This window comes from Protopterus annectens, chromosome 1.part1 (assembly GCF_019279795.1).
Source record: "Protopterus annectens isolate FY-2018-M chromosome 1.part1, PAN1.0, whole genome shotgun sequence".
NCBI lineage: Eukaryota > Metazoa > Chordata > Ceratodontiformes > Protopteridae > Protopterus > Protopterus annectens.
Window position 1 is genome coordinate 1,247,690,704 of NC_056726.1, and position 19,441 is coordinate 1,247,710,144.

The window sequence follows — 19,441 nt, forward strand, 5'->3', positions numbered from 1 at the left end:
TTTGTTGAAGGTTGGGCGTTGAGCTGGCAAATCAGCACCATGAAAATCTACTGCCAATCATTAGCGGACCGGAGTTTCGCTGTGACGACCCCTAACTGGGAAAAGCCGAAAGACAACAACAACATAATCATTTACAGAATGTTACTTATGATAAACTGTAATATGAAGTTGAATGGCTGGGCCTGATTCAGAAAAAGTTGTACACATCATTTGTGAAGAATGTTTGTAAATCAAATCTCATTTGCATTAAAATAGATTGCATAAATTATAAAACAACCATAAAAAATTATAACATGCATGTCTATACATTTTATGTAACCTTCCTGCTTCCTCTGCATTTCAGAGGTATAAACACACTTTAATTAAGATATATAAATGTCGACAGCCTGTAAGGTAAAAGAAAACTTCTAGTAAGTAAAGTGTCTAATAATTTATTTAATGATATACTTTTAGTTTTGAGGAACTGTACAGGTACTACAGTCTTTTTGTCAACAACATTTCTGCAAGACAACACCTATAATTAAATATACACTGTATGTCTCAACTTCCTTGCAGAAATATTTTCATGGACTGCCTCTGTCTCTTTCTCTCTCTCTCTCTCTCTCTCTCTCTCCCTCCCTCTCTCTCTATACATATATATATATATATAGACAGACAGGCAGATACTGTGGTGGTAAGGGCTAGAGGTTCAAATGCAGCTAAATCTTAAGGTTCAAAACTGAGCATTCAGATTGGTAAGGTTACAAAAAGATGATGTGATGCATATTTTAAGACTGTCAAGTAAAAATGAAAGTAAAATTTTAGAAATCTTAATTGCAGACAAGTTTAAAGTGATGCTCTTCGGTAATTTAAGAAACTGAGTATTCCAGAAGGACCCTAAGTGTTTGAACAACAAATGGTTATAACAGAATGTGTATTAATAATGGAACTCTTGGTTTGTACTGCAGACTAATGCATGCATGCTTGCTTTTGCAGTTGCATGCTCAATTTGATATGGCTGTATAATATAGCAAACAAGCTATCTTTAACTTGTAATGCTACAGTGGCACTATTCTTCTGCTGCATACATACCACGTGCCTCCCTCATCCTCGCCAATCTATTGCCATAGGTCCTAACATTGCACTCCCTTTCCATGGCAGTTGTGGAGGAGTTGGAACAGAACAGAATGCTATTATGAATACCAGTCTTGCCTATATTCAACTTTTAGTCCTTACAAGCGCTCTCTGTAGTTGATACTTGCACATCTGTGGGATGTCCTCTGTCCTATATTCCTCAATCCAGACATTAAGGGTAACCCTCTTCCTGCAATGTAGGTCAATGGGGTGGTTTGGTTACCAGTGCAGGGAATGCTGATGGTGCTGGTTGCAGCTGGGCCGGGCTGTCCCTGGCCTCTTGTGCTGGGATGCAGAGAGGTCCCCCTGCAGCAGCCTGTTACTGTTTTGTTTTGATAGGAGTCCAGCAGCAGGCTTAGACTCCTGGACACCCAATCACTGATACCATCTCCATGAATGCCTGCCCTGTCTGCCACAGATCGAGAGCAATGGAGACTGATGGTTTCCTGCCAATTCCAGTTGTCACATTTGCTGGGAGTGTGCATAGTGTTTGAAAGTGTTGCGCACTGCTTGCCATTGTGAGGGCTTGGTGCTCGGGGATGTGCACTGCTGAGCAGCATGTTTGAGCGATGGTGGGCAGTATGCAGCAGAGGAGAGCAGTGCAGTTTCAGGGTTTTTTGATGTACAGGCAGTTGTGTATGAGCGTTTGACAAATGTGAAAGTCATGGCAGTCCAGAGAGCAAAAATATGCTTGCAGGAATATAGAACACATTATACCCACAGTCACACATTTGATAATAAATGGATAATACATAGATACATAAATAAATCACTGACATAATGCTAGTATCTTAACCCTCATACATGTAATTAACATCAGCTACACTATGTCAAGGGTTATAAGTGAGAGTTACTATAATGGGAAGTGAAAACATTGAAAGTGTATGGAATATGATGTGTTTGAGCCCATGACCATGTGTAGGATGCTCCTACACTTGCACCTGATGCCACAGGAAGGTTGAGAGGACACTTGTCTATGCTGCAGTTCATTGCTGTAGACTGCAATGTTACAGCAGTGGAACAGAGGTTGCACACCCTGTACTGAAACCCAGGACCATCTGTACTCCAGCCCTAAACTTGTGCCTGCTGCCACAGAATTAGTTACATGACATTCCCTATCTTGCTATTTATTCTTAGGGTCTCACTGTTAGCTGCCGCACAGCGTTGCTTGGTGGGTTTGCCCAATGCCGAGTAGTATTAATTGAATGCATCTGGTTTCTTGTTCTGGGCCTGCTACTGTTTGGAATCTATTTCTCAGAAATTCAGACAATAACAGTTAGCCTGTGACTCACCATGTTCGCTGATGTCTGCAAACTGTGCCCAGTCATTGAATCCCCAAACAATATCAACATGCTACAAAATGGGCTTACATATGTAAATGATTGTTGCCAAAGCCATAGACTTAAACTCAACCCAAAAAAATGCACTGTTATCCCTTTCAGCAAGAGAGGTCCCTGAAAATTACACTATTAATAATACTCACTAAGTTCCAAACCAATGCTAAGAGATTTGTGATCAATCAGGCTGATAGCAACATCAACTCTGATCATCATGTGTCCACAATGATAAGGAAAGGGTTTACGTTGCACACCTCACAAGTAAGGGCATAGCATCCAAGACTAAGGATGTTATCAATCCACTGTACTCGTCCCTCATCAGACCAATAATAGAGCGCAATGCTCCTTTTTGCGTGTACCTTATCAGACACCTGCAGCAACTGGAGAGACCTAAGAGATTTCTCACCAAGAAAATCCAGGGACTTCAACACATGACCTACATGGACAGACTGAAAACCCTGTCACTGTACTCTGTATTATATAGACTGCTGAGAGGCAACTTGTGCCTGGCCTACAAAGCAATCTCGAACTCTGCCTTAATGGAAATGATGCACCTTTGCAAATCAAATGGGACAAGACTCACTCCCCGTAGGGACCTTAAACTCCTGGCCTGCAACATCACCAGGACATGCTGGAGAGACAGTTATGTCTCCCAGAGACTGCCACTCCTATGGAACAAACTCCTCATTCATGTGCAACTGAGCTCCTCAATGACCCTATTTAAGTGCAACTTGGACAATTGGATGGGAAATCACAAATTTACCCCAGGGGTTTCGCCTATGTCACTCTTAGATGGGGCAACCACTGCTGATCATGCATTTGCAAATGTAGACTACAATGGTACAACTTGGCTAGGTTTGAAAAGGCCCTAGGGCCATTAGCCTAGTACTCTCCTATGAATCTATGAACTTATGAATGTATGAACTTGTAAACCCTAAGTTAGACCTGTGTGCATCAAGGGCCAACAATAAACTTTCATATAAGTATGTTGCTTTGCCTCAAACAAGAAAAAGTGTAACCATCTGAGCTTGTTTGTTTTAAATATTCTAAAAAAGAACATGAAGCCAAGTACAGCACTGAAGTGACAAAAATACTATACCTGTAAGTACTGTACAGCAGTAACAATAACACTACACCTGTAAGTACTGCACAGTAGTGACAACAGCACTATACCTGTAAGTACTACACAGTAATGAAAGCAATACTGTACCTGTAAGTACTGCACAGTAGTGACAACAGCACTATACCTGTAAGTACTACACAGTAATGACAGCAATACTATACCTGTAAGTACTGCACAGTAGTGACAACAGCACTATACCTGCAAGTACTGCATATTAGTGACAACAACACTATACTTGTAAGTACTACATACTAGTGACAACAACACTATACATCTAAGTACTACATTGTAGTGACAACTACCTGTAAGCACTGCATACTAGTGACAACAACACTATACCTGTACGTACTACATTGTAGTGACAACAATACTGTACCTGTAAGTACTGCAAAGTAGTGACAAAACTACTATACCTGTAAGTACTGCACAGTAGTGCAACAACACTATACCTATAAGTACTGTACAGTAGTGACAACAACACCATACTTGTAAGTACTGTACAGTAGTAACAACAGCACAATACCTGTAAGTACTGCACAGTAGTGACAACAACACTATACCTGTAAGTACTGCATACTAGTGACAACAATACTATACCTGTAAGTACTGCACATTAGTGACATCAACACTATACCTGCAAGTACCGCATACTAGTGAAAACAACACTATACCTATAAGTACTACACAGTAGTGACAACAATACTATACCTGTAAGTACTGCACAGTAGTGACAACAATACTATACCTGTAAGGACTGCACAGTAGTGGCAACAGCACTATACCTGTAAGTACTGTACAGTAGTGACAACACCATACTTGTAAGTACTGTACAGTAGTAACAACAACACCCTACCTGTAAGTACTGCACAGTAGTGACAACAACACTATACCTGTAATTACTACACAGTAGTGGCAACAATACTATACTTGTGAGTACTGCATATTAGTGACAACAACACTATACTTGTAAGTACTACACAGTAGTGACAACAATACTATACCTGTAAGTACTGCACAGTAGTGACAACAACACTATACCTGTAAGTACTGCACAGTAGTGACAGCAACACTATACCTGTAAGTACTATGCAGCAGTGACAACAACACTATACCTGTAAGTACTGCACAGTAGTGACAACAATACTGCACCTGTAACTACTGCATACTAGTGCCAACACTATACCTGTAAGTACTGCACAGTAGTGACAGCAACACTATACCTGTAAGTACTGCACAGTAGTGACAACACTACACCTGTAAGAACTACTAATGCTAGCCACCAAATTGTATCTAAAACCATGCCTACAGAATGTGAGCCTGTGAAATTTGATAATACTGAAATTGTAACTACTAGTAATGTAGGATCTACTTTCTGTCACTTGTGCAGTTATTAAAATTGTCAAATGTAAAAGTTGTGGAAAGGGAAGAGAAATGCAAGGATTGCTGGATTGAAGTATGACTGCACAAATTTGTAAGCAAAAAGCAACTAGAAAAACGAAAATTTAAATGATATGCTTATTAAAAAAAATACTCTAAATCACAGGTAAAATTACACACTCTTTTAGTTTAACTGTTATACCCAGTAGCACAAATGCCTAACATACTAAATGATATGATAATTAACCAAGATATTTCCAAGTTTAAAGAGCTATTGAACTTATGGGGGGGCACCATTCAGCCAGATGTGTCTCCAGAAATACATAGTTCTAGTAAAGAAGGAATGTTGAGCCAGAAGGTACAAAAGAAGCTAAATGAGGTTCTGGGTAGAAGGCTTTGATAAATCTAATATTGGTCATGCAATGAACTTTCCTGAGGCAGTACTTCTTAAGATGGTTAGAGCAAAGTCCATCGCAAAAGGACTATTAGTGTTTTTTCCTATGGTAGGAATTCCCTCCCCCAAAAAATATTACTGACAAAGGCACCCTATTGTTGTTGAGAGTAATGCATGAATTTTGAGATTTTTTAAAAGTGAAACAGCAAATGACACCTGTATACCACTGTAAACAGATGAGTGAATACTAGTTTAATAAAAGTGGAATTGACTTTTCTTATATCTTCTCTTTTCTGCAATTGTAATACCACTAACCTTGGTTTGCTAGATACTGCAAAAAAAAAAACATAGCTGCAAAAAGAGATATCTCAGACCCATTACTCTGACAAGGGTTATATTTCAGATTCAAGGCCTGTGAGTTGGGTGATATATAGAGGAGACTCTAGTCTCTCAGAAACTGTGCCTGAAGTAAACTGTCTCTGAAACTAGAAGGAGAAATACGAGTGTTGCTCTTTGCTGAGATGCTGATGGATTATCTTGTCTGCTGGGTGGAAAAAGGAGTTCTGGAAAGAAAAGACTGAAATGTGCAAGTACTGAGTATTTGTGCCGAACCCTATGAGTACTGAGTCATTATAAATCAGCTTTGTGAAAATAAATGAAAAATACTGAGCTAGAGTCTAAAAATTTTGACACTTTATGCTAAGTGAATTTCCATGAAGAGCAGCCATTCTTAAGGTGCATACAACTCAGAAAATCTAGCATCACAATGTGGCTAGGCCTAATAATGTGCTCAGCCATGCTACATGCTAATGAATGTATAATGGAGCTTCATGTCTGATAATGATGTAAAACAAAATGGTTAAGAGATTCATAAATGTTTAAATACCACTCAGTGGCACTGGTCCAGATTTGTATTTGAATTCAGCCATATGCCCATGCTCAGTTGGAGTACATTGCTCAAATATGGTGGGGGCTCCTGCAGTCATAGTAAATATGTGTATCTGCAGGATGATCTTACTGCAGCTGCTTTGACAGATGGCGTGTGACATCACACCTCGAGGTGCTAGGTCATCTGACCACAGTTTATAGGTTCATAGGTGTTTACTAGGCTAATGACCACAAGGGGCTTTTTAAGCCTAGCCATGCATCCCAAATCTCTGACAAGTTCTGATACCCTTGATAAGTGTAAGCATGGATCTGGCAGATGAACCATTTACAGGTTGGCTGTGTCCATTACTGACATAGGTTCCAAACCAGGGATGGATTTCTGGTTTCCAATCCAATTGTCTAAGTTGCACTTGAATTGGGTTAGGGAGGAACTCTGCTTCATGGGATAATATCTAGGATACCTACCTATCTCTCCAGCAGGTCCTATTTATATGACAGGCAATGTTTAAGTCTTTAGAATGGGTACTTCTGGTGCTGTTTGTTTTGTGGCTATACAGAAGGTCCATCAGAGTTGGGCCTGACAATGCCCTGTATGCCAGGCATAGATCTCCCCCCAAAAGCCTATAGGAGACAGAATACAGGGATAGGGCTTTGAGGCAGTCTGCATAGGACATATTACTTATGCCCTGTGTTCTCTTAGTGAGGAATCTCTGTGGATATTCCAGTTGCTGGATATGCCTGGTTAGGTACATACCAAAGGGGGCATTGTACTCAATGACAAGTCTGATGAATGCAAAATACAGTGGAACAATGACTTCCTTGGACTTAGATGCTATAGCTTTGTTTATAAGTTGTGCAACATAGAATGATTTCCTCACCACTGTAGACACATGATGATCAAAGGCTAGATTACTATCTATGTGTGTTCCTAAGTCCCTGACTACTAGGTCAACTCTAAGGGGTGTGTTGTCAATATGATAGTTACCAGGGATGGATGACTTATGAAAGGATACTATTATGCATTTCATGGCATTTAGTTTTAGTCCATGGCTTGTGTCCTCCACAAAACCAATATAGTGGATATATAAAGTAAACCTAGCTCACAAAACTCATCAAAAATGCACACAATCAAACAGACAAGATGTAAAACTGTGCACTATTGCAAACTGAGAATCAATATAGAGCATGTGTTTGGGCAGCTGAAGGCATGCTTTTGCTGTCTGGATTCATCCATTGCTGCTCTGCAGTGTGACCCTGCCATGTGTGTCAAAAAACTGACTGTGTGTGAAATTTTACAAAATGTTATACTTTGGAGGCATTTAAAGTAGAGTGGCCTCTTGCAGAGCCAGAAATTCCCAGCACAATAGGGAGTGGAAGCTGAGATATATGAAGAGTCAGAGCAGGAGCCAGAAGCAGGGGGCGACCATGCCAGACAGAAGTGGGCACAGTATGCCACTGCACTGGTAAAGACTGGTGCTCCGCCGCGTTGTTGCCTCACAATAAAACATTGTCCTGTTCGATTCTTAGCTAGAGCGTCCTCTGTGTGGAGACATGTGAATGGGCGTACCTTCCTTGAAGGCTGTGCGTCAGGGCCAGCAACTCAACATGTAAAAATCTACTGCCAATCATTAGCGGACCGGAGTTCCTCTGTGGCGACCCCTAACCGGGAAAAGCCGAAAGACACAACAAGTATATAAGGGTTAAGCAGCTAAACTACAGTAGAAATGATGCATGCAGAAACCCAGGACTTCTTTAATTTGGGATTGGTTTTCTAGGCATAACTATGTTGGCCTGGAAAACAGTGGAATTAATAGCCTTGTTCCAACATGGGCATTACTACTTGTCCTTACACTAGTGCTATCCTACTAGGTCACATATTATGCTGTAATTGTGCCTGACAGTGTCCACAGTCTTTAAGTAAATGTCAGGCATGTATGTCTGTTGAGCACATATTCCCAGCAAAACAAATACATGACTGCAATGAACCAACAACTGACTAACTTCAATAACACTGTTAAAAGAAGTGTAGCCAATGACATATATACAAGGCACAGAATGCTAGCAAAGTATTGAACATTACTCTTAATATGTGTTCAGGGATGTGTCTCCCATCTACCTTAACAATCCTGCAAGCTAATACATACAGTACACTTGCAATTAACCCCTAAATATACATTTGGAAAACACATGTAGAAGTACTGACATGCCTTGTAGGTCTTAGAATAAAGAACAATCAGCAAGCTGCTTTTGTTCAAAGGAGTGGATGTGTACAAAGTAGCACTTACCTTATTTAAAGAGATAACTAATTGAGAAGGAACAGTACCCATAGCAGGATTCAAACTCTGGTTGTAGAAGTTTTCTTCTGTAACATGATGTGCTGTGCTTCTCATCGTGCTTATACTGAGCAGATTCACATCTATGGACATGCCAATTATGCTGATTAGGGATCATCTCATTATTGTTTCTCAATCACTCTACTTGCATGATGAGAAAACCTGATAAACATCATGGTGATTTCTACATGATGCCACACACATTCCTGGGCACCTGCAGGAAGTCCCCCGGACTTGTGTTCAGCCTATTAGTTTAAAGGTGTGGGAGTTATCATCCTATATTTAATCATCTTAAGATAGAGTCAATGTAGAGTATATATTCTCAAAAACATACACATGGATGGAAGATTGCCATGTTTTGCACCTTCAAGTGCCATCAGAACCATAAAAATACACCAATTGTATTTTCAAAGTTTGGTATTCATCATGCAAATGAGGTGCCTGTCAATACCTATCATTATGCAGAAGCTGGAAAACAGCAGAACTGTTTTGGGTGTCAATTCTGTGCCATTTTGTCTTGAGATCTTTCAAGGTGAGACATTATGGCATCTTTTTAGAGCACAGAGGTGATGTGAGGAAGTCTAAGATACTTCCTTACCTCCTCCATAAGGATTACAACTGAAAACTTATGCAGAATGGCTATACAGGACCTCAATATAATGCTGAAGCCTGGAATGGCTTAGTCAAAGTTGACACCCATGCAACTCTTACCCGACACATGGAGGAACAATTCCTTCACCATTACAGTGACATGAAGTGATGCAGTCCTGACCTCCTTGGCTAATGGGAGATGAAGTTAAACAGCAGTCACCACCTGTGTAGTGTAAATACAGCTGTTATATTAGGTACACCTTTAACCGGTCAGTGTGTGACATACATAGTTATGACATTATGCTCTCTTTATGCCTATAACCCAGAAGAGATAGAAAGGAATAGGCAGCTACAATGGTGTAGACAGAAGCACCTAAGGGGGTGCCAGAGTGAGTGTACATACTGTCATTAAAACCTCTGATTTGATGTTGTCAGTCTTCACCAAATCCTTGGCAGTGGGTTTGGTTCTGAACCTCTTAACCAAGTCAGTCATTTACTTCAGCTTGCACTCTCCAAACTCTCAAACCAGGCTCTACCCATGATGCTCCTCTCAGAGATCACCTCAGATCTCATTTGCCGCTTCATAGACCAGACATGCTCATTTCCTTCTCTTGACCTATTTTGTGAGCATTGTCTCAATTATAGACTTCCTTTCTTTGAAAAATCTAATTCTCTCTAATCCTTTTATAACTCTTTGTATTATCTACCCACTCCTCTTACTTACTGAAGCTATATTCCTCTTTCTTCTTTACTTCTACCATTGGTAGATTGTCAAGTATCATTGTTGGTACCCTTTCCGCTTCTTTATTTACCTTTTAAGGTATTCTTAGATATCATATTTGGTATTTATCTACCTATCCAAAAAAAAAACTTTCTATTTGTATTCCTCTCACTCTGTTCTGTCATGTGATTGGGTAACAGTTTCTGTCTGTTATTATGGCTGAACAGCAACAACAGGAAAAACCTTCTACTAAATCCTCTAAAGGCATCTTTGAGTTTAAGAGGTGTAAAAAATGTGAGGGCAAAATACCTAACTCAGACGGGCATACTCTATGCGTTTACTGTCTTGGTAAGATCCATCTGCAAGAAAACTGTTCCATTAGTCATGGGTTTTCAACCTGAACTTTAACCGAAAGGAAAAATAATTTTGAAAGGACTCCTTAAATCTGAATTTGAAGAGGTCATTTCTGAGTCCAGGACTGAAGCTAGCAATTCCTCCTCATCATCATTACCTGCTCCTAAGAAAAGGTTTTCCTCGGTTCCAAGGTCCTTGGAACTATCATGAAAAATGGCTAAATCTACCTTGGTACCGAAGAGTTCATCGGCACCAGATGGATTATCTGGATCTAATTCTAAACTGGCTTCAGAGCCAACAGCTACTTCTTCGGCAACTACTGATGCATCAGTACCAAAGCAATTAGGGCTGCCTCCACTCCCAAGTACATCCTATTCTCCATCCATAGATCCTTTTAAAGACAGTCCCAAGTGAGACCCACTTAATCTCCTTCCACTGCATCTGTTCAATCTGCTAAGAGTGTCTCAGAGCCAGATATTATGAGACTGGTGGACAAGCTGCTGGCAGCGAGGGGATTGTCCTTGGTTCTGAGCCACACCGGTGTTGGAACCAGTCATCCTGTGACACCCCCACAGCCTCCACCTTCAACTATTGCTGAGCCTTTGGAACCCTTGATCCCAACTCTCCTGGCTTTGACTGTCTCAGTTCCAGTGGCATCTCTGTCTCCAGTTCTAAGAACTGCCTTGAGGTCCTCTGAGCTTTTGGCACCGGACACCTCCCGGGGTCAAGACTCTCTGGTCAGGTCTGAGATGCATGGTTTCTTTTTGGCTCCTTGTGAGCCTTCCATGTCTCTTGGTGCCTTAGTCTTTGTAGCGTCAACCTAGACTTCTGTTCCGGGGGCTGCCTTTTTGGTGTGGGATGTGACCCTGGTTCCAAAGGAGTCTATTTTGGTTCCAAGCTCTCATCGCTCTACTGCCGGGGCTAGCCTTCCAGATTATGGAGAAGGCCTTGTCTATTGGAGACTCACAATCCTTGCCATCCCTGTTGGGACAGATTTCTGCATCTCTTTGACCTGAGCTACCATTATTCTCATCCCCAGGACAGAGGGCATGAAAGTCTCAGGTAACACCTGCCTTAGTAGTCTTCTCTTTGGATACTTCCCCAGATCATCCCCCCAAGAAAGTCCCTGCAATGAGTCTTTCACTGAAAATACTGATTTTGATGAAGGGGAAGGTTCCCCCAGGTCACCCCCTGATGATATTTCCTTTGAGGACATCCTAGAAATACTGAAACAGAGGGGTGGCTGGTCCTCTTCCCAACCTTTCTCAGATGAATCAGTATTCCAGAAAAATAAAGCAAGAAGTCCAGTGCTCTATAACTTTTAATGAAAAAAATGACAAAGCTTTCAAGTAAAACTCTTCTTCATAAAAATACAAGGCTTCTATAAACCTTATTAATGATAAACAGCCAATCAACTTGTACAAGCAATTAACTTAATTTAAAGTGCACAACAAAATCAGTATACCTGAAGGATTTTCATGCCCAGCCTTCTATTTCTTGGATCTCTCCAGCTACTGACGATCTCATTAAACTGCTCACTTAGCGGTTATAAAAGATAGCTGACACCATAGATCCAATCCCCAAGAGATTGGATTGAATATTATCAGCCCCTAAGGAGGAAATGCACTGGGCCAAAGGAATTCCCATTGATGCCATGGTGGTAGCAGCAGCCACCAGAAAGGAACTTGCCGAGGAAAGTCCTACTATCCATCCTGCTAACAAAGAGTCTAGGACTTTGGATAGATTTGGGAAGCATGTTTATGCTTCAATGACCTTCGCTCCAAGGTCCTTGAATTATATTGTGCACTTTATAGGACTGCAGAGGGATCTGATCAAGGAGCTCTCAGATACAGTCGAAGGAGTAGTGGCTGAAGGGGTACGAGATAAAGTTACTTCTCAGCTTCCAACCCTAGAAGCAATTTCTAACTTGTCCATGAGGCTCATTGCCCATGCAGCTGAAGGGACAACTAGGGCAGCAGGTTCAGGCATAGCCATCAGAAGGCATTTTGGATGCACTTGTGTGACTTTGTGGAGCCATTTAAAGTGTCATTCTTCAATGCTGCATTTGACAGATCTTCCCTTTTTGGTCCCAAGGTAAAGGATACCAGATGTAAAAAGGATGGTAAGACCCTTTCTGCCATTGCCATACATTTCTCCACTTCTCAGAGACCGTAATCTAGGAACTAGAGGAGTGGGAGACTATGGTTTAAAAAATCCAAAGGGCCTTTCCAGGATTCATGAGGTAAAGACTTCTCCCAAGGCAGAGAGGGAATCAATGGAAGACGCCACCTTACAGGCAGAAATGGACTGCAAAATCAGGGATCCAGAGAGACCTTATCTGCTGCTTTCTACCAATACCCCTGAATGAGGCCCAATTGCCCACCTCTGGAGGCAGTCAGGGGATGGCTTTCTCTGCACCAATCTGCCTGGCAAATGTTAATGATGGACAAATGGGTGCAGGGAATTATATCCAGATGTTACAAAATTCCTTTATTACAACCCCTAAAACCCCAGAAAAAACTCCCGGATGTGCCACTCAGTCTCAGAGAAGCAACAGTTCTAGAAATTCAAAGACTGCTAAGCAAAAGAGTCATCGGAAAAGTCCAAGCTGACCAGAAAGGATCCGGATTTTACTCAAGATTCTTTTTAGTGCCCAAGAAAACAAGGGACTGAAGACCCATCTTGGATCTCAGCCAATTCAATAAGGCAGTTCAACAAACCAAATTCTGGATAGTCATGGTTCAGTCAATACTTCCATTCTTGGAAAAAGGATGAGTGGATGTGCTCTATCGACCTCCAAGACACTTATTACCATATAAACATGGAAAAGAGCTCCAGGAGGTTTTTGTGCTTCTGGCTGGGAGCCAGTCATTTTCATTTCAGAGTGCTGCCCTTCAGACTCATCACAGCCCCTAGGATGTTCACCAAATGCATGGCAGCTCATCTAAGACTGCAAGATTTTTGAGTATTTCCATACCTCAATGACTGGTTCCTCACTGCTGACACCAGGCATCAGTTAGAATGCACAAGAGATTACACCATACATCTCTGTACATCTCTAGGAATAACTATAAATTTTGAAAAGTTCACACTTCAACCCAATCAACAGCTGGATTTTTTGGAGCTCACTTAGGCACTGTCTCAGGAATTGCATCTCTTCCTCCAGAAAGGCTACAACTTATAAGATCCCAGGTCAGTCAATTCCTATGCATCAAAAAGGTCCCCACAAAATGAGTTCTTCAAACATTAGGCTCCATGGCAGCAGCAATCACTCTAGTTCCCTTGGCGAGATGCCACATGCGGATATTGCAATGGCTACTAGTGTCGCAATAGTCTCTCAGGCTCCAACCAATGTCTCAGCCAGTTCAGATTGCCAATTGCTGAAAATACGACCGGTTGTCCTGGATACACCCAACCAGATTCTCTTGGGTCATCCTTTCATTCTTCCCCAGCCCAAGCCATAGTTACCACAGATGCTTCCCAGACAGGCTGGGGGTGGGCATTATCTAGGAAGGACAGCCTAAGGCACATGGTCCCAGTTGGAGGCTAACTTGCACATCAATGTACTGGAGATGAGGGTAGTGCTTTTAATGTTGCAAGCATTCCAAGATGTCCTCCCTCTAAGAACAGTAGCGATTCAGACAGACAACATGTCAGTAGTCTGGTACATAAACAAACAAGGGGGAACCAAATCATACCCATTGTGTTGAGAAGCACTCGGAGTTTGGCAATAGGTGATTTCTTCCAACTGCTTTCTCAGCAACGACATTCTGGGGAGCTCCAACATGGTAGCGGACAAACTGATCAGAAAAGTTCTCTTGCCTCATGTGTGGTCTCTCAATCCAGCAGTGGTGAACAACATTTTTCACCACTGGGGCCAAGCTTGTTGCGATATCTTTTCCTATCCTCTAAACAACAAGTGCAGAAGTTACTTTGTCCTAATCCTCCTTTAGGGGGAATCACCCAGAGGTGCTCTTCTCCACGATTGGCCTCTTGGTCTGTTCTATGCCTTTCACCCAATTCCTCTCATTTCACATTTCCTGAAGAAAGCCAAAAGGATAGAAAATTCAACAATCCTCATTGCCTCCTTCTGGCATCAGCAAGTTTGGTTTCCCTTCCTGTGGCCTCATGTAATTCAGAAACCATGGATTCTGGACCCAGCTCCAGATCTGCTGTCTCACTCCGAGGGCATGGTGCATCGGAATCTCTAAAACCTCAAGCTCACTGCATGGCTTCTCCGGTTCCCATGATTGCCAGGTATCCTTCTCTTTCTTCACCTGTCTGACAAATTATTGTCACTCTTCAAAAATCGTCTACAAGGAAATTATACCAAAGTAAATGGGAGAAATTTACTAGATGGGCTCTGGATAATGAGATAGATCCTTATTCCAGATCCATCCACAAAGTGTTACATTTTTTGGCTTTACTTTACCAGTCGGGTTCCTTTGCATCAACAATTAAAGTGGACCTAGCAGCAATTTCGAACTTTCATATAGGACTGGATGGTGCCTCTCTAATGTCACACAAACTGTGTAAAGCATTCATAAAATGCCTCTGAATTCTAAGACCTCCATTTAAAGAACCTCTTCCCTCTTGGGATCTAACTGTAGTTCTTCAGACCCTGACTATGAACCACTTTGAATCATCGGCAGCTTGTGACTTAAAACATCTGCCTTGGAAAGCCTTATTTTTGGTGGCTATCATTTCTGCTAGAAGAGTCTTTGAACTTCAGGCCCTATAGTGTGAACCCCCATACTTATTTTTTCATAAGGATATAGTTGCACTTCAAACTAATCCATCCTTTCTGCCCAAGGTTGTCTGTGAGACTAATATTAATTAGACTCTACAGTTACCAGTCTTTTTTCCAAAATTTTCAAACAAGGGAAAATATGCTCTCCACTTACTTGACATGCACAGACAATTATGTTTTTATCTTCACAGGACTAAAGAATTTAGAAAATCAAACCAACTTTTTGTGGCATTTTCTTCTCACCATCTAGGTAATCTAATTTCTAAAGTTACCTTGGCTAAATAGCTTAGAGACTGCATGACATTCATTTATCATTCTGGAGGAGTCCAGCTACCAAAAACAGTTCAAGCCCATTCTACAAGAGCAGTAGCTACGTCTGCAGTCTTTCATGCCAGCGCTTCTTTAGATGACACTTGTGCAGCAGCCACTTGGTCTTCTCATCATACCTTTATCACTCATCATAAACTGGATCAGGTCTCAAGGGGACGAGCATCCTTTGGCTCTATGGTGTTTAGGAATATTCTTCCGTGAGACCTCCTGAGGCTAAACTAGCTGGGGACTCTGTCACACTCTCAAGAATTGGGTGAAGATAGACAACATCAAATAGAGAAGTTATGTCTTGCCATAACATTCCATCTGTGTTGTTGATCTTCACCAGTCCTTGACATCCCCGCCCTCCTTCCCCTATCCTGAGACTCTTAGTAGACCAATCTTAGTTCTTGGCTAGTTTCCTTTTAAGGTCTCATATCTGGCCTCAGTTAATCTGACTGTCATGTAACCACGACCTTTCACATATGACTTGTCACTTCTTGGCAAACTCGATCTGAGGTAATCTCTGAGAGGAGCATCATGGATAGAGCCTGGATCTAGAGTTTGAAGAGTGCGAGCTGAAGTAAACATCCGACTTGTTTCCAAGATTCAGAACTGAATGCACTGTCAAGGATTGGTGAAGACTGACACAGCTGGAATGTTATGGTAGGACATAAGTTCTTTTTTTTAAATAGTAACAGTAGTAGGCATTACAGAGCAATGTATAGGTTCATAGGTTCATACTAGGCTATCTGCCCTAGGGCATTTATAAGCCTAGCCAGAATGTGTTTGGCTTTCGCCACCCATTTTAAATTTATTTTGCTATGCCCTTTTTCGAGGTTAGTATACTGTGCCTCGGTCTAACAGTGACACAGAAGTGATACCCGGGGTAAACCTACGATCTCCCATCCACTCATCAAGATTCCTCTTGAAGATAGTCAATGAGGGACTCTGCCTAACTTAGACTGGGATTTTATTCCAGAGTGAAGGGAGCCTCTGGGTTATGCATCTGTCTCTCCAGCATGTCCTATTTATTTCAGTGCTGAGGTTCAAGTCTCTCGAGCGCGTAGCTCGATGGGATTTGGATTTTCTGAGGTGCAGCATGTCCATTAATTCCGGGTTGGACATGGCTTTATACGTCAGGCACAGATCGCCTCTGAACAGGCGGTATGCCACTGAGTAGAGCTGGAGTTTCTTTAACCGGGCAGCATATGGCATCTGTTTGAGCCCTTTGATCCTCTTGGTGAGGTACTTTTGGGGTCTTTCCAGTTGCTGCAGGTGTCTGGTAAGGTACATCCCAAAAGGGGCATTGTACTCAATTATGGGCCTGATGAGGGATGAGTAAAGAGGCACGATGACCTCCCTGATCTAGATGTGAATCCCTTCATGATTAGGTGGGCTATATAAAATGTTTTTCTAACCACTTTGGCCACGTGGTTGTCAAATGAGAGATTGCTATCAACTTGGATCCCCAGGTCCCTAATTACTTCTTCTGTACTTAATGGATTACCACCTATGTGGTAATTTGTGGGCACTTTGTTTTTGCCAAAGGGGATGACTATACACTTTTTGGCATTTAGCTTGAGGCCATGGCTCTGGCTCTAGTTGTCTGTTTCTATGAGGCCCTTTTGGAGGATGCTTGTGTCGGCTGGAGAGTCGATTATGGCGCCCAGTTTGCAGTCATCTGCGAACTTGGTCAGCCACAGTCCTTCCGTGTTGGCCTGTACCTCCGAGAAATATATACCGAACAAGAGAGGTCCCAGGACTGAGCCTTGTGGGACACCACTTGTAACTGGTTTGGAGTCTGACATGGCTCCAGCAATTCTAACCATATGGGTTCTGTCCTTGAGCCAGTTTGCAATCTTTCTAGTGACATAGGGGTTTATACTTAAGCTGGTGAGCTTATCTATAATGCCCGAGTGGGGTATTGTATCGAAGGCTTTTGCGAGGTCCAGGTAGGCTGTGTGGACCACCTTCCCCTCGTCAATGGCCTTGGTGACTGTTTCAAAGAAATCAACCAGGTTTAAGAGGCAGGATCTGCCCTTAACAAAGCCGAATTGGGTAGGATCCAGTGTCTGTAGGTCCCCAATATCTTTATTTATGAGGTCCATGATGATCCTTTCCATAGCTTTGCAGACCAAGCTAGTCAGGCTTATGGGGTGATAGTTTCCAGGATCCGTTGAGGCACCACCTTTATGGAGAGGGACCACTGTTGCTGTATGCCACTCTTTGGGCACATATCCTGTAGTAAGGCTGAGATTGAACAGTAGTTTTATGTTTGGGTTTAGCTCTTCTTGGAGTTCATGTAGGATGCAGCCCGGGACACCGTCTGGTCCCATTGATGCTGTGTTTTTTGCTTTGGAGAGGGCGGCTCTTACCTGAGCATCTGAGATGTCAGGGGGACAGCACTCTGCTGGGATAGATATTTGCTCTTTTGGTGGGGAGGGGGGGGGGAGAAGTTTGCGCTGAACCTGTCAGCTAGGATGTTGGCAATGTCTGCGGGTTCAGTGTATTTTTTGTCATTTTGGACTAATTCTGAGCATATCTGGGAATTACCACCCAGGTTCCTAACATTACTAAAGAAAGCCTTGTGATTATCCTTAGTGTCCTGTGCAATTTTTCTCTCGAAGCTGGCCTTAGACAATTTTATGAGTGCCCGTAGTTTTTTGCTAATACTGATCAGTGATGCCTTCCCTTTTTGGGATTTTGCTCTATCATTTAGTAGCTTCCTCCTTCTATTGTATAGTTTGTTTATGGCTGGGGTCCACCAGACGGGATGTCTGCCTTTGGAGGATTGGGTCTTGGTTTTATTTGGGATCGCATGATCCATGCATTCCTGAAGGTGTTCATAGAATGCGTTTATAAAGGATTCTGTGGTCTGGTGCGTATTATCCACAGGCCGGGGCTTTGAAGGATTCCACCTCGGTTTTGAGGAGTGTGAAATTTGCTTTAGAGAAGTTTTTCACTGTGGTTTTCTGGGCAGGGGGTGGGGTCGGGATGTGAATATCCAGTGAGATTAGTTTATGGTCTGATCTTACCAGTGAGGGATACACTTCTGGTCTGGAGCATAGAGTCCCCATGTTGGTGATGATCAGGTCCAGTATGTTTCCCTTCTTGTGGGAGTGGTAACAAGTTGTTCCATAGCATTTGAGTTTACAAATTCTAGGAACCTTTGGGCTAGGGTGTTGGAGCTAGAGTAATGCTCCCAGTCTATGTTTGGGTAGTTGAAGTTGCCCAATATAATGGTGTTTGGAGAGACCTTCATATTTTCCAGTGTTCTCAGAAAGGCCGAGTGGGGTTCCTGGGTTTGGGAGGGTGGTCTGTAGCAGGCTATAAACTGGAAGGCAGTTTTACCCACTGTTAGTTGCACATGGATAGTCTCTGATGCTTCGTGCTTTGCCACCAACCTGGAGGTGTGGGTATCTTTGATGAATATCGATACTCCCCCTCCTTTTGTGGTTTGGTCCAAGTTTTGGGGCTGAAAAGCATGGTATGAGGTATAACCTGGTAGTGCTGGGGTGCTCTCGGGAGCCCTAAACCAGGTTTCTGTTACTGCACAGATATCGATGTTCTCCATGCTAAGGAGAGTTTCGAGTGCATGCATCTTGCGGTTTAGACTTCTGGCATTGAGTAGCATTACTCTTAGTTTCTTATCCCTTGTGATACCTATGGAGGTGGGTTTGTCTTTTGAGCCTTGCCTAAAAAAGGCACTATGGGGGTAGCAAGAGCCTTTGCCAATATCCAAAAGCCCAGGGGTGACAGGTGCAAGCCGTCCCTAGCGAAGCATCGTGGCTTGTCGAGCATATCATCCCAAGCTGACAGGCATTGGATCCCCTTTGAATGACACCAGTACTTAAGCCAATTGTTGAAATTGATCATCTTGTCTTCATATTGTGGCATCATTCTTGGTGAGGGTAAGATGCTACTCAAGGTCAGGGTCATACCGGCCTGGGCTACATGCTCAGAGAGCTCCTTTATGTCTCTTTTCATGTAGTCCAGGGAGGTACGTCTCAGGTCATTCACACCAGCATGGACAATGACTTAACATTAATAATTCACTTCCAGTTCTGTCATACATCAAAGGTATTAGTATGACTGTACAATGTTACAAGTGTTTCTTAATGCCTTCTCCTGTATAGACAGACAAGTGG